The sequence below is a fragment of the Coturnix japonica genome, chromosome 4, assembly GCF_054131305.1.
Source record: "Coturnix japonica strain WE chromosome 4, WE-NBRP24, whole genome shotgun sequence".
Taxonomy (NCBI): domain Eukaryota; kingdom Metazoa; phylum Chordata; class Aves; order Galliformes; family Phasianidae; genus Coturnix; species Coturnix japonica.
The window spans coordinates 33,466,173-33,476,103 of NC_140666.1; the positions used below are offsets into that span (position 1 = coordinate 33,466,173).

The window sequence follows — 9,931 nt, forward strand, 5'->3', positions numbered from 1 at the left end:
AAAAAATTAAACAGCAAAAAAAAAAAAAAAATTGAAATCAGTTTTAATTTCACTGTAATGCATTTAAAAAAGAATAAAAGCAAGCTTATAATCTCCAGATATGTTGTTCCTTGAAGCTGCAGTTTAAATTTCAGTTAATTTACTCACTATTATAGTACAGTTTACCATTCTGCAGCAGAAGCTGACTGCACAACTTTACAGGGCTGTTATGAATGCTATAGTATCTTCACATAATTCCCTGAGCCAAAGGACTGCTTAAAAAATCAGTGCGTTTAATTATGTTTCCTTTTTTTATCCACCTGGGAAATGAATCTTGTGATTGGATACTAGTAAGACTACATTACAGAAATGAATCTCTCCCTGTGTAATTTGATGCCGATAGCCCACAGAGAGTACTTGATTTATGGTTGTCTTTGTACTTGAAAAAAACAAAACCTATAAAAATACTAAGACACGTTAAATGTGGTTCCTTCATTTGTCATTGCTACAAGACAGAAAGTATAAATAAATCCCTTTTAAGATAGCATCCATAGATGCTGTTTATCTGTGTAAAAATGTTCACAGCTCGTATCAGTAATTTCTTCCACTGCACTGCATCTAATACAAGTGTTCATTTGAACCGTCACAAGGGGTTACTTCAAAACTGCATAAAATTCCACATGCTAAGAAACAAGTAGTATAGTGAAAGCAAATGAACTGTTAAAATGCACAGACAATCATTGCTTCAGGCAAAGCAGATCACTGGGCAGATACTTGCAGGAAAACACACTTCATGGTTCCACACTAGACAAACACTTTGATAGTCAAATGTCTAAAGCTAGGAGTTTCGCAATCAGACTTAAACAAGAATCCAAAGTCTGCATTCACACAGAACATGCTTTATAACTGCATCCCATCTATTATTTCTGCAGGTGATGAACAAACTGACCGACCAGACAACATCTGACTTTGCTGTGAAGGGGAAAGCATAGAAACATAACTAAGGAGATAATACAGATATATTTTCTCATTTCACTTAAAAAAAATTAAAGTAGAATGAATATAAGAATATATAATTATATAACAATGAATATAAATTAAGTAGAGAATATAAACACTTTTGGCATCACTCATGCTCAGAATTGTAGGGGAAAAACTGTGATCCTTTACAAACACAAAATAGAAATCAAATGGGAATAGTTAAGCTGAGTTCAAGAATTGTTTCTCATTAAGTGATATGAAACAGTGGTGTCTTAAGAAGGAAGGTTCTCCTCATAACACGTACATTTTGCTAAAGTCTATTTTAGATTGCTATTTCATTATGCTTTGTTTGTAGTCTGTAGTTTTATTTAACTATAGGAGGAGGTCACCTGGCTTTCTGTCTTCATTAATGACAGTAATAGGTATTCACTTTGTCAAAGAGTAAAACAGTGTATGTGATGAACAATGAGTTTGTGCTAAAAAAGCAACTCTCACTTGCTGTTGCTATATTATTACTTTCCTAAACTGCAAACATCATCAGTCACTGAAGACAAACTGCTGTGCTATGACAGAATATATACGCTTGCCTTACAGTCATGCTTTTCCTCTTTTATAATGGACATTGTTCATAATGGAAATAGTAAATCTTAATGACTGGCTTCAGAAAATTTGGCATCAAAAAATTTCATATTTTATGCATTATTTTAATAGTCGTTTTTCATGAAAAAAGGCATAGCAAATCAGACCTCAAGAAAATGGTTCACTCATATAGAGTTAGAAGCCATTTAAGTTGATTATTTTTATCATAAAATTTAATATCATAGATACCATGAGGCTGGTGAATTTTTCCATCATGAAATTATAGATTTGAAGTAGTACATAGCTACAAGTGGTTAAATCAAACCATTGCTAAATTGGCCTTACATCTGTACACTATTCCTTTCTTTTAATGTTTAAGGAGGAGAAATTTAGTCACGGAAATTAATATTCATTTGTATGTTGGCATTCTAGCATTGTCACCATTTTCCTTTTCCATTTACTAACCCATCACACCACTGTGATTTTTTTTTTTTTAATTAATTCTTGTTCATTATTGAACTAAGTAGAATGCCAGTCTAAAACCTATGGCATTTGCAACTATTGATAACCAGGAGTAAAGAAGTATCCCTCTTAGTAGATTCAATAATTCAAACAAAAACAAACATGCAAAAACATTGAGTATATAGTAAAATAATAGACAGGTATGATGGCCTCAAAAAAAAAAAAAAAAAAAAAAAAAAAAAGATAACTGATAGAATACATTACAGCCATAATAGCTGTGGTGTGGATAAGAGAAACATTAGTAATAAAAGAAAAAAAGAGGCAAAGCAACCACTACAGTGTATATACAGCAATACATATTTTACCCGTATCTGGCTACTGTAACACAGCCACATCCTCAAGCGGCTTTAGATGACTTACATAATTTATTAGGAGAGTTAAACACTTCAAAACAGGATTAACAAGTCTGAGCACACAGAGCAGCTGAACCTAACATATCAGTAAACAGGTTTCTTTAAACTGAATTTCTCTTCAAGATATAAAGAGACACCCTCATAAACTTGAAGGTTGAATTCAGGGCTAGAATTTGTTGAGTCTGACACAGTCACAGAGGATATATTTCAAAGACTGTCTTTAAATGAAGAAATAAATAAAATCTGTTTTTATCTAACAGTCTTACAGTCATTTTGAAACCACAGTTTATTTTCTTCTCTACAAGGATTTTAAACATTTTACCTTCTACAACAGTGCACATATTGCGTGTTTGGCACCAGGAATGAGGCTATCTCAGCCAATATCTTCCTAAAGATATTTCACTTTGCATCAAGCTTTAGATGACTGGTCTTCCAGGATCAACCTCGTCAAGATCTGTAGTAGAGTGCTCATCAGAGAAGGTAGAATATTGTTCCTGTCAAAAAAATAAAAAACAAACAGCACCATATATGCTTATAATAATTTTCACACAATAATACTGAACAAGGCTTTCTGAATATTAGCTTAATTAGTAGTTCTAAGAAAGAAGAAAGCAACACAATTACTAACAGAATTGATTTGTACATACGAGTGTATAGCTCAAGGAAACTCCATCCTCTTCCTTCCTTCATTTCTTGCTTTTGAAAATATTTGTTGTACATTCCTGATACAAAGTCAAATTAATAAGTTTAACTCTATATGATTATTGTATGATTATGGGTATAGATTCATTTTTATAATATTCTATGTCAGCATGGAAGATTAATTAATTTAAGAAAAGCAAGTGCATTGTTCTACTTAAGGCTATACTTACATCCCAATATTTTCAGTGCTACTTATGTGGCAATTCTCACTGAACAGTTGATTTCTTGTTTTCAAGAGAAGTATCTAGAAGATACAAATGATCAAGAATGAACATAATGTATAGAAGAGAAACAGCATCCAAAAGAAAATTTCACTTTGACAGTTTCACTGAATGTTTATTCTTTGTGACATATGTGAATTTAGTATAACCCAATTCAGTTAGCTACAGAATTTTTTCATGAAGTTATATTTAAATTGCAGTTAAAAATTGAGTCTATTGAGATAGCTTGAAAAAATTTAACTACTGGGTGCAAAACCACAAGAGGCTGTACATAAATAGAAAGATATTAGAGTCATTATTGTCTTCTTGAGTCAAGACAAAAGTTGTAACTCATGTGAGCAGTGATTATATTCATGCTGAAGTGAAATGTGTACAATAACCACTAAAAATCAATTTTATTGTCAGTCTTGTATATTATCATTTTAGATATCTAACCCTCTGTAACCAACTTGTTAAAGCAATTCCAATAACATGATCATGGATGAGAGTTACAAAATGAGTATTAAAATGTCTGATAAAAAATATTGAACACTATTTTCTACTTAGAAATTATATAAATATTTGTAATTTCTTTACCTCTTTTTGCCAGGTAAAAATGCAGACAAATCATTTAGAACCTGAGATGTGGATTCTGAATAAATTTTTCAAACATTCACATTATTAGATATTTGCTGGTTAATAATATAAATTTGTCTTACTTAGAAAATGAAATCTGCTCTGGGATGAAATATGTATATATGTTCAGCACTTCACCCTTTGAAACTGTCAGTTGTAGACCATTTGTTTATACACTTCTGTAAAATGTCATTGACCAAATTATTTCCTGCTCCACTTCAATAAACTCCTACTAGATGGAATTCCTTCTGCCGAAATGAGCAGAAAATATTTGTCTATATGCTTTTTGCTTTGATTTGGTTTTCTTTAATGTAAGCATGTCTTTTATTTAATTTTACCAGTTATAAATTTGGATGAACAGTATATAATACCCCTTGCAATTGTAAGAGATGTGCATCTGCATTGAAGGTCAGTTTTTGTTCGAAATGTCTATGATCTTTCTTCAATCACAATTTTAAGAGCAAATTTTATTTCAAATAAAAGCATGTATCAAACTACTATCGTCAAACAACAAACATCAGCACTACAAAGTTTTTCTTCCTTTTTGTCAGAAAATGACCATGTAAATGCATTGCTGGCTCTTATTAGTGAACTACTAATGGTAAATAAGAAATATAACAAAAAGATTAAAAAAATCAAAGCTTATGTAGAATGATTTGCATTTTCATCAATGTATATGTACCTCCTGACTGACCTCCTAATTATATGACCTTTATTATCTTAAATGTCCTACAGTACTTTACATGAGTGAAAAGCTCTAGAAAACAAAAAATAATTTGAAAGAGAGCTCATACAGCCCCTCCCTTTAATTGTTGAATAAAACAGCAAAATAAACAGCAGGCAACAAAATCACTGTCTTTATCACCAGAAGTGCAGATGAACCCTGAGGGATTACTGGTGATAACCTCAGGCTTGGCAGAACAGCAGGGAACTTCACCCAGTTTGCTGTTCAGAAGGAAAACTGTGTTTTGTAGTTTGGCAATACTCATATTTTTTTGCATACCTCAGAGCAAACTCTTCCACATCAAAATATCTGCAAGTGCTAGAAATCAAAGAGCAGAGGTAGCTCAGCACTAACTGCACACACAAAAATCCAAACACTTGGGCACCATCATTTCTTCACTGTTGCTTTTTCTTTGTATAAATATCATCTATGTATATGTGCATACAGATAGATGTAGGATCACAGAACATTTCAGAAAGCACTTGGGTGATGTCCAGTGACATGCTTTTTTTTGTAGAAACTGACATCAAATATGACCTGCTGACATGCTAAAGTTGCCTTTTGAAACAGAGAAGAACACATTCTAAGTCAATAACCTCTCAGCTGAGGAAACCAAATATTTCATTTCTTCTTTTTCCAGAACCACAGATTAAAAAAAAAACAAAAAAAAACCCAACAAAAATGCAGTATCCTTCCTTCATAACTGTTACTTAAGACCTAATTTGATAAGCCTTTGTTATCATTTTACTTGTTCAAAATAAAAAGAATGGCTTAAAGGAATGAAAATTATAATAATGTTAAATTATTGTTTCATCTAAAAATTTTCGCAGCAAATTCAAAGGTAATACAAACTTCCAGAAACTCATGTCAGCATATTTAAACATACCAGCAGCATGGGCTACGCAAAAGTAACAGCCCTCTCTCTAGAAGCCCCTGTTTCACCATGCTGTGTATCATAACGCGAAGCCAAAGTGCATAAACTTAATGGAGAGGAAAGATGATCATGTGCTAAGCCTTTCCCCTTTCTCAGTATGTAACTATCAACAGTTCTCATGTAAGAAGGAGCTGGAGTCCACGCTGTAAGGTGAGCTTAGTCATACTATTATATGACATAGTTCCGTGAATAATTTATGTACCAGACACAGATCTTGGAGATGTTAATCTTTCATGGAGCAACATCCAGCGCCCAGACAGAGTCTGCAATCATTATATCACAATCCATATGGCACAGCTATCTTCCTGAAACCACAGAAAGCTAGGGAAGGAGCTGGCATTGTTGCCAATATTTTCCTGGCAAGGGAAGGTGAAGAGGGCAGAGAGCTGTATTCAGGCAAAGGTTTTCCCCAGTTTTGGCTTAAGATCTGTGCAATCTGCTTGCTTCCTGAAGGTCTTTGTTCACAGTACATTTTAGATGCTGTGTTACCTATTCTCTTCCATCACAATGAATCAAGTAGGTACAATACATCATAGAAAGGTAGTTAACATCTGCTGTCAGCTTCACACTGAATCAACAGATCTACAAAAAATTGGCATTAATGCTTTGCCTGACCATAACACTTATTCTAGCTTTTTGGACTTTCATCTAAAATGGAAATCAGATCTATAGCATTAATGAATAAGTAACATTTTAAAATGATTACTCCTCATTTTATTCTTCTTGTTTTCTCTTCTTCTATTCAGGACAGTTTTTATCAGCTAATAATTTCCATAAATAAAAAGAACTTTCAAGGCTTGAGGAACAGTGGAAAATACATGCTGTCACTCAGTAAGGGAAGCAGTAACACTTGCAGATATTTTGATGTGGAAGAGTTTGCTCTGAGGCATGAAAGTAATATAAAAATCATTTATATCTCAGTGCTACCTCACACTCATATTAAGTTAGTGATGCTATATAATTATTATGTGGATATTTAATTGTGCATCATGTGAGTCATCTTCCCACATAATATTTTCCATGGTTATATTCCATGCAGCAAAAAAAACATGTAATTAGTATGCAATAAGGGCACGATTCCAAGCTGCAATGCCTTAATACTGCAAGAAAATATTTAGGGCCACTAGACACCTGGTCTTGAAAAAGAAAACAGAACAAATAAATCTTTCAATTATTCTTAATCATTAATTTCCAGGTTAAGAGACCATACTGTTTTCATGATACAAGGAGATTATAGCTGTAATAATTTAGAATAAAAATTAAAAAAATGACAGAAGCATTCAAAATTACTAAAATTATGTTACATTCTTTACTGCAAAAAAATATTATACAGAAGCAAGGTAAAAACTTGTGAGATTTTTAGTGAGGAAAAGAAGTTCAAATATGAAAAAACTTTAAATGAACAAATAGTTTAATAAGGTGACAGAATAAATGTTCTAGCTTAATGAAGTACAACAAACTCGTAATCATCCTCACTTTCTTCCAAGAGCATCTTGATTTATGTTATCAAAACAGTGTAGTATTTTTGTACTCCAGAAGCAGTGTCACAGGAAAGTGACACGCTGATAAAGCAGGAACAAGAAAGGGGAACAAGACATTATCCTTTTACTTAAATATCACTGTTCTTTTCTTTAAAGTTAAAAAGAACAAAAAAACAAACAAACAAAACTCATCCTTTTTTACAGAAACACATATGCAGAGGGATAGACCTTGAAATATATGCTCAATTGGGCATTATGAGAAATGGAACTAGAAACTGTCTAATTAACACATGCCTAATCAGACACCTTAGAGAAATCTGAGGACATCTTCTGGAACAGACATCAGCTAATCCTTACTAAGAACAGGTTGGTACAAGAGATCTAAAAATAACACTACATTCTTGATGTCAGTGATTATTTGAAAAACCTATTAGGAAAATGTTCTAAATCTTGCAATTATAATCAACGAAGGATTAAATTTATTACAGTTTGTACCATTAACATGATTATTCATGTCAGTCTTATGGGTTACAAGTTTGTCAACAGACCGTATCAACTACCAGTTGGGTTGGAAGTAAGTATATTAATGTTCAAAGAGTGGGAATGCACTTTTAAAAAATTTATTTTGTATCTGGGGAATACTGCATCAAACAAAAACTTGTTCTGTAGGACATAGTTCCTCTCTACAAGAAATAATACACTTCCTTTTTTTCTTTCCAATTGTGTTATTATTGATTTAGAGATGATAATATCAAAAATAAAATTAAGTCTCATGCACTGAGAGGAAATTTTATGTAAGTGGATTGTAAAATTGATTGATTAAATCACTCATCCAAAATGAGAAAGAGATTCTATGCTCACCTGGGTACAAGCAGACATCATCTACCAACCCGCTTGTATTTATTATTACAGACATGTTGATAAATTCTGCTAGAACAAACAAGTCACTGTATTTAGTTACAGAATTTTTAAGCAGATATACTATTTTCAGTCACGCCTTATCATGAACTCCTCTTTTTTTTTTTTCTCTAGAGTTCCATTAATTTATTGTGTCGAGTGTGATTTAAAACAGTATTGAAATATCCTCCTTTTCTTCAGCAATGTCTTCTAAATAATTTTATTAAATCACTACCTTCAAATTTGTGCTGAATCCTGCTGGAAAGACAAAACAAAAAAATACCACTTCATACATGTCACTTATAGTCAATCTGTGCCCTTTTTTGTGTTTTGTAAATTACACAGAACCATGTCCTAGCAATGAGTGTCTCAGGGACCCACAAGGATCATTGAGTCCAACTCTCGGGTGAACAAAACTACTCAAAACTCAAACCTTATTTCTGAAAGCATTGTCCAAAAGCTTCTTGATCTCCAACAGCTCTCAGTGCCATGACCACTGCCCATCACCATGACTATGACGCATCTAGCGTGATCTTCCCTTAACAGTCAAGAACTGAAGAAAAGAAAACATAAAATAGCCAGACTGGAATTACTGTTCTCCAGATCGATATAATATTAAATGAAAGAAAAAGTAGTGAAGTATATTAGCGTTCAAAAATGAACATTTTGGAGGGTGGAAGGAGTAGAATGTAATTCAGCACTAAAAAGTAGTGAAGTATAATAGTGTTCAAAAATGAACATTTTGAAGTGTGGAAGCGCATGGAATGTAGCACAGCACTACAATAACATCAGAACATTTCATATGTGTTTTCTATAATTTGTTAATGATTTGTAAATGCCATACTTTTTAAGCATATAAAATAAGCATATGAAACACATGAATTTGAACAGCAAAATATCACATTCATTAATATTAAATTAATCAAAAACATATCTGAAACAACACTATTGAAAGTAGTCAAGCAACATTGAGATTAAATATATGAATCTTTCATATAATGAAAATATTTAAGGTTATACTGTCTCTGAAGTATTTTGAAAAAAACACATATATTTGTAAAATTGTAATTGTCTGGCTGACAACGATTATATTTTACTTTGCTCTTAAAATAAATAAATAAATAAATAAATAAAAATCATTAAAAAACCTCAAAGGAATACTTGGTAAATGACCCTACTTTAATGTTATAAATGAAGGATTTTTTTTAACTTCCTCTGTAGGGAGAGAGGCAGAAAAGAATGTTGGTTTTCTATTCTACAGTATCTCCTACCTAGCTTGCAATGTACTAAAGAATAGGACAGAAAGAGCACTCCACTTGGACATGTAAAAGGAAAAATTGATGACACAAAGGAAGGATAACCAACCATGCTTTTGTGTAAAGTAAGAAACTTCAAATGTGCTTTTCAGAACAATTGGTCATACTGATGAAGCTTCATTTATAGATATTTGTCCATCTCGTAATGGAAGATTTTAAACCTCTGAACACATATGAAATAGAACAGACCTGCAGGTCTGTGAATTCTGACAAGATATTTGCATGCAAACACACAAAAGAGAAGAATCAGTGAAGGACAATGAAACAGAACTACATACAGAATTTTAGCAGCATATTTGAACATATTTGATAGAGAAGCAAAAGCTATTAAGTATAGGAAGGAAATTTCAACTCTGAAGATGCAAAATGATCATGGTTTGGTTGTGAGTTTACAAGTGTTAGCAAAGAAGAATATATCGTTTTGAAATAGCAGCATGAAATAAATAAGCAAGATTTAAACACACAGATAATAGCAGACCAGTCAAAGATAAAACTGAGATATTAGTCTTGGGTGACTAGGAAATACCTATGACCTTTCAGAGAGAGGTGGGAAAGAGGAGAAAGCATGAGTGTGAAGCTCAGGTTCTCTGCTCTGACACTATAAGTTTTGATTGCTTGATTACTATT

General features: G+C 32.6%; 1 long non-coding RNA gene across 1 annotated transcript; it reads right to left on the reverse strand.

The window, feature by feature from the left end:
• Positions 1-2,407: 2,407 nt before the first annotated feature.
• On the reverse strand, positions 2,408-8,541 carry LOC107313092 (uncharacterized). The gene is made up of 3 exons (XR_001554799.3): positions 8,422-8,541; positions 3,287-3,360; positions 2,408-2,908 (listed from the first exon to the last, which is right to left on the reverse strand). It is a non-coding gene; the product is annotated as an uncharacterized LOC107313092 (long non-coding RNA).
• Between the last annotated feature and the right edge of the window lie 1,390 nt (positions 8,542-9,931).